We start from the raw sequence: 7439 nt of genomic DNA, 5'->3' as shown, positions 1-7439 counted from the left end.
GGCCCTGGCCCTTCGGCTTTGCAGAAAAGAATTCCCACAAAGACGGAAAGTAGTGACATAAGTAAAGCATTTATTAGGAGGAAAAATCATACAGTATGCGTGGATAGACACATGGGCAGACGCAGAGAGAGACTCATGCCCTCGTGGTAGTTTAAATCACTTATATGGGGCATTTCTTCCAGGTTTTCTTTGGTCAATCATTTTGATTTGCCTGGTTCAGAGTACGTATTTGGTATATCTCAGGATGCTCCCATGTGTGTGCATGCATCTCTCAGCCAAGATGGATTCCACCAAAGAGGCCTATGGGTAGCTTAGCATCACTTGCCTTTTGACCTCCGAGGAGCTTTCTAGTCAGGAAGGTCTCATTGACTTCGAGAATGAGAAATATGTGGTCTCTTATCTTCTATCTGGGCAGGGCCCAGCCTCCTCTCTCGATTGTCCTGCTATTCTCATCTTGGAGTATCGGCCCACAGGGAATGAATGTCCAGTTGCTTACCCTGGGGGGACCCATCTACCTCTTGCCTCAATTTTGCTTTAAATATCCTCATACGTTCCTTAAGATTTGTGCTTCCCCCTCCTGGTGCTGAGATGGATACCTAGGTTGGTTAAATCCAAGCATTGTGGTCTTCTCATGAGTTACTGCAAAGCTGCTTCAGGAGGCACTTGTGCATAAGCTCTTGTCAATTACTAATCACTAGTAAGTCAACTAACTGTGGCTGAAGCCTGAAAGATGGTCCTTGACAGAAACTAGTGCCCATCCTTTGTGAAATAATGTCAGGATGGCTACATTCCTCCCTCCCCCGTGCCTTATTATTCAATTGCAATTTATGTCCTGTAAATTGGTACAGTTTTCTTGGTGCCACTTATGAAATTGAATTAAATTGGGGCATTCTATTTAAGTCAGCATTTCCAGTTATAAAAATGTATCCTAATGAAAGAGTAAAGGATGTTCAAAATTAATTAAAATTGTCATCTTTGAAAATCACCAGCTTAATTCATCTGTAATAGCCCAGAATTTAGAAATGGCAGGGGTAGGGCAGCAATAAAGTTGCAAGGGGAAAGAGAAATTCTTTAGACGTCACCAGATATGCAATGTGTGCACGCATGCGCATGCACGCACACACACACACACACAATCATGCATACACACATATATACACAGTTCTATAGGTTCTGTTGTTAAAATCATAAATTTGGGGACAGAAGAAAGATGGCAAATTCGTTCATTCTTTGGTAAGTTGAGTCAAATGATATATATGAAAAATATACTTTAAGAAATAAAAATAACTAAAAGGATGTTAGTATTAGTTTTCTATTGCTCATGTAACAAATTGCCACAGACTGGGTGGCTGAGAACAACAGATATTTATTCTCTCACAATTCTGGAGGGCAGAAATCCAAAATCAGTATAACCAAGCTAAAATCAAGGTGTTGGCAGAACTGTGCCAGAAGCTCTCAGGAACAATCCCTTTCTTGCCTCTTCCAGCATCTGGTGGCTGCCAGCATTCCTTGGCATGCCCCAATCTCTGCCTCTGTAGTCACATTGCCTTCTCTTCTGTGCCTGTCTTCTCCTCTTTTGTGTGAAATATCCCTCTGCATCTCTCTTAAAAAGACATTCTGATTGCATTTAGAGCCATCTCTACTAATCCAGGATAATCTCCCCATCTCAATTTCCATATTCAAATCCCAAAATAACCTTTTTTTTTTTTTGCCATATAAGATAACATTCACAGGTTCCAGGAATTAAGACATGGATAACTTTCAGGGGGCAACTTTTAGCCTACCACAATGTTCATTGTTGTATATGTTGTTATAGGGAAAATGATAACCATCCTAGATGGTCAACAATATGAATTGGTTCAATCATGTCACAGTCATAGGATAGAATGCTACGTGAGCATTAAAATTAGTTATATTATTAAAATGTAAAATATAAAATGTTATATTGCTAACTGAAAATTTTTTCTATCAAACTACACAAAAATTAAAAATACAAAGAACAGCCCATGCTTGCAAAGGTGTGGGGAACTAGACACTAATACATTTTTGGCAGGAATATATTTACAATGTTTGGAAGATTTATTTGAAATAAATAATAAAATATACAATGTTCAGGCTTTTTGGTAAAAGTTTTAGGTCTAGGACATCATGTAGATATATTCCCTCCTCAAGTGCAAATTGTATGGGGAAGGTTGATTACTGTAGCTAGTTTGTAAAAATGGGAAAGAAGCACAATGTCCCTCACCCAGGAACAAATGGAAAACTAGGCAATCTTTAAAAAGAAGAGATTAGATTTGTAACTGCAATAGACCGGCATGATATATTAAGTGAAAAAGCATGTAAAGATAGACTAGATGTATTGCTAATCCAAAAATCAGCCCAAGATATTTTGTATAGGGAGGTAGAAGGAGAGAAGACACAGGGGATGTATGCATCTGTGTTGCTGGAATTAATTTACAACAAATGTTTAACACTTTTGTAGCCAGAAAGAAGTGATTGAGTTAAAAACCTGAAAATATGGATAATATTGTGATGTATATTGACAAGGCTAGTTCTCACCCTCCTGAAGACAGTTTCCTTGTCTACAAAATGGAAAATCTCATAACATTTTCCTGAAGATGTAATGACATAATGTGTTTGTTAGGGTCAACCCAATGCAAATTTGATCCCAAGATGTTAATGAAGTTGTGGTAAAATATGTTTATTACTGTTCGGTTGTAAATATTTTATAACCTCCACATTGACTTCTTTAATCCATAGATTATTTTGAAGTGTGCCTAAATTTCAAAACACTTTTTGTTGTTGTTTCTAGTTGTCATTTTGCTATTGATTTCTAACTTTTTTGTATTATGGTCAAAGAATATAATCTATAGAACAACTCTTTGAAATTTGTTGAGATTTGATTTATAAACTTTTGTGTGGTCAGTTTCAGTAAATGTTCTAGTTTTGTTCTAAATAATGTATATTCTGGCAATTGTTAGGTGCAGTGTTTTATATGCATGCTTTAAATTAAGCTTATTGTATTGTTGAAACTTCTGTGTCACTTTTTTTTTTTGTTCCATAATCTAACACTTATAATCTTTAAATCTTCCATCATGGTGATGGACGTATCTATTTCTCCATGTAATTCACTGAATATTTATTTATATATTTTGAAATTGTTATTAAGTGATTACAGAATGTAATTGTTATGCATTACTGATGAATTAGATATTTTATCATTATGAAGTTACCATTTTGATCAATTTCTATTTTTCAGAGTTTAATAAAGCTACACCAGAAATTTTTGTTTAGCTAGCACGACATGTAATTTTTTATACTCTTAGTTTCAATCATTCTGTATCCTAGTTTTAGATATGTTTCTTGCAAACAGGATATGATTAATTCTTTTTGTATCCAGTCTGAAAATCTTTGTCCTTTGAGTGTTAATCTTGTTACATTTTTGTAACAAATGACCTATTTAAATGTATCTTCCATTTTATTTTGTGCTTTCTACCTTTCTAACCTCATCTACTTTTCTCTACTCTCTGTCTTATGAATTGACTTGAGTATTTTTCCTCATTCCATGTTTTAAGAATCTGCTACTTCCGAAGTTACCTACTCTATTTCTATTATGTTAGTGGTTACCCTACACATTTTTATAAAAAAATAAAATAAAATGAAGAACTCTTAATGTTCCTCCCAAACTCAAAACATTTTAAACTCTAATCACCTCCTCCCAACTCACAATCTTGTATTGTCATTTACTTAATTCTTTACTATGTTCTCATCTTGCAAGATATTCTTTTTAAGCCAATGTTTCTTTAGATTTACACATATTTACCACTTCTGCTGCTTTTCATTCTTACTGCATCATCTCAAAACATCATCCTTTCTGCCCAAAATACAATTTTAAAATTTCTTTTTGTGAACTTACTTTTGGAAAATATCTCTATTACTATTTATCTGAAATGCCTTTATTTCAACCTCATTCTTTTCATTAATTTTTTAATGAACATTTAGAACATACATAAAGATAGAATAAGAAAATAAACACCTATATACAGACCTGGGTTCAATAAATAAATATCTTCTTTTACATAGTTTTGTCTAAACCTTTCAAAGTAAATTATACCATGTCAGCCTAAATAATTTACCATGCATCTTCATAGTATAAGAACATTTTCCTACATAATCAAAATACCATCATTGCTATAATAAGATTAACTATAGTTCCCCATATCTGATTCCCTCCATATTTAAATTTTCCCAGTTGTTCCAAAATGTGATATACAGCAGTTTTACAAACTAGGTTCCAATCAAGGATCACATACTCTATTAGTTGCTGTTACATTTCTTAAATCTCATTTATCTACAACAGTTTGTCCTGTCGAACTTTTTTCATGACACTGACCTTTTGAAGAGACTGGGCTGATTGTTTTAAATAATGTCCTACATTCAGAATTTGTCTCACTGAATATTTATGACATTGTTTCACTTGTTTTCTATGCCCTATATTTCCTGTTACCTATGAGTTAGCTCCAATGCCTAACGTCATGTAACTTTTTCCTCTAATTCTCTAGGGGTAGCACTCTAGATTGACAGCTTTGTTTCTTTCATTATTGCTATTGAGAATTAGCTGCGTGTATAATTGGTATTTCTTTGAAGGCAATTTATTTTTATGTAGCTCCTATTAATATTTTCTGTATGAGTTTAACGTATACAACTTTACTATAATGTGTTTAGTATGTATATCTTTCTCTTAAGTTGCTTTAAATTTACTGGGGTTTCTGAAGATGTGGTTTCTATTTTTCATCAATTCTGAAAAATTCTGAGTCACTGTCTCTTCAAATTTTGCTTCTGTTTCATTCCTTCTTTCCCTTCTATATGGCATGTTCTGTCTCTTAATGCTAACTGTAGAAAAATTTATTCAAAAACCTCCCAACAAATAAAAGTCTAGGACCAGACAGCTTCACTGGTGAATTCTACCAAACATTCAAAGAAGAATTAATACTAGTCCTTCTCAAACATTTCCAAAAAATACAAGAGGAGGGACTCTTCCAAGCTCATGTTCTGAGGCCAGTATTCTCCTGATAACAAAACCTGATGGGGCACCGCAAGAAAAGAAAATTAGAGGCCAATATCCCTGATGACCATAGATGCAAAAATCCTCACCAAAATATTAGCAAACCAGATTCAACAATACATTAAAAGGATCATACACCATGATCAAGAGGGATTTATTCCAGGAATGACAGAGTGGTTCAACATTTGCAAATCAGTCACTGTGATACACCACATTAACAAAGTGAAGGATAAAAATTATATCATCACCTTAATAGACACAGAGAGAGCACTTGACAAAATTCAACATCCGTTTATTGTAAAAACTCTCAACAAAGTCAGTATAGAGGGAATGTACAGCAACGTAATAAACACCATATATGACAAGCCCACAGCTAACATCATAATGGTAAAAAGCTGAAAACCTTTCCTCTAAGATCAAGAACAAGACAAGGATGCCCACTCTCACCACTTCTATTCAACACAGTATTGGAAGTCCTAGCCAGAGCAATTAGGCAAGAAAAAGAAATAAAAGGCATCCAAATTGGAAAGGAAGAAGTAAAGTTATCACTATTTGAATTTAACATAATATTATATATAGAAAACCCTAAAGACTCAATCAAAAAACTGTTAGAACTAATAAATTCAGTAAAGTGGCAGGATAAAAAATCAACACACAAAAATCTATTGCATTTCTACACACTAATAATGAACTATCAGGAAGAGAAATTAAAAAAAAAAAAACAATCCCAGTTACAACTGCATCAAAAAGAACAAAGTACCTAGGATGAAATTTAATCCAGTAGATGAAAGACCTGTATATTGGAAACTACAAGACATTAATGAAAGAAACTGAAGAAGATACAAACAAATGGAAAGACATTCCATACTCATGAATTGGAAGAATGAATATTGTTAAAATGTCTATACTACCCAAAGCAACCTACAAATTCAATCAAAGCTCTGTCAAAATTCCCATGGCATTTTTCAGAGAAATAAAACAAATAATCCTAAAATTTGTATGGAACCTCAAAAACCAAATAGCCAAAGGAATCTTGAGAAAGAAGGGCAAAGCTGGAGGCATCACACTCCCTGACTTCAAACTATATTACAAAGCTATAGTAGTTTAAACAGTATGGTATTGGCATAAAAACAAGACACATAGATCAATGGAACAGAATAGAGAGCCCCAAAATAAACCCATGCATATATGGTCAATTAATTTATGACAAACAAGCCAAGACTATGCAATGGTTAAAGGTGTTGGGAAAACTGGACAGTCACATGCAAAAGAATAAAACACAACCACTATTTTACACCATACACAAAAAGGAACTCAAAATGGATTAAAGACAAATTGAAGACCTGAAACCATAAAACTCCTAGAAAAAGCCATAGGCAGTATGGTCTTTGACATCAATCCTAGCAATATTTTTCTGGATATGTCTCCTCAGGTAAGGGAGACAAAAGCAAAAATAAGCAAATAGGACTGCATCAAACTAAAAAGCTTCTAGACAGCAAATTAAACCATCAACAAAATTAAAAGGCAGCCTACAGAATGAGAGAAAATATTTGCAAATCATATATCCAAAGGAGTTAATACACAAGATACATAAAGAACACATACAATTCAATACCAAAAAAAGAAACAATCTGATTTAAAGATCTGAGTAGACATTTTTCCAAAGCAAACATACAGATGGCCAAAAGGTACATGAAAAGATGCTCAACATCGTTAATCATCAGGGAAATGTAAATGAAAACCACAATAGACATCAACTCACACCTGTTAGAATGGCTTTTCTCAAAAAGACAAGAGATAAGAAATGTTGCCGAGGATGTGGAGAAAAAGGAAGACTTGTGCACTGTTGGTAGAATTGTAAGTTGGTGCAGCCAGTATGGAAAATAGTATGGATATTCCTCAAATTACTACAAATAGCACTACCATATGATCTAGCAATTCCACATCTGGGTATTTATCTGAAGAAAATGAAAACGCTAACTCAAAAAGATATATGCCCACCCATGTTCAGTGAAGCATTATTTATAATAGACAAGATATGGAAACAACCTGTGTCCATTAGTAGATGAATGAATAAAAATTATGGTAAATATATATACACAATGGACTATTATTCAGCCATAAAAATGATGAAATATTGCCGTTTACAATAAAATGGATGGACCTCGGGCATTATGCTAAGTGAAATAAGTCAGAAAGATAAAGACAAATACTGTATGATCTCTCTTATATGTGGAATCTAAAAGGGAAAAAAAAACCCCAAGCTCACTGATATGCAGATCAGTTTGGTGGTTGCCAAAGGCTGAGGGTGGGGAGTGGGAAAAATGGGGAAAAGGGGTATACATTTATTTTAAAATTTTAAAATAGTGATATT

Source organism: Balaenoptera ricei, chromosome X (genome assembly GCF_028023285.1).
Source record: "Balaenoptera ricei isolate mBalRic1 chromosome X, mBalRic1.hap2, whole genome shotgun sequence".
In the NCBI taxonomy this organism is placed as follows: domain Eukaryota; kingdom Metazoa; phylum Chordata; class Mammalia; order Artiodactyla; family Balaenopteridae; genus Balaenoptera; species Balaenoptera ricei.
This window is presented reverse-complemented; position numbering follows the sequence as displayed.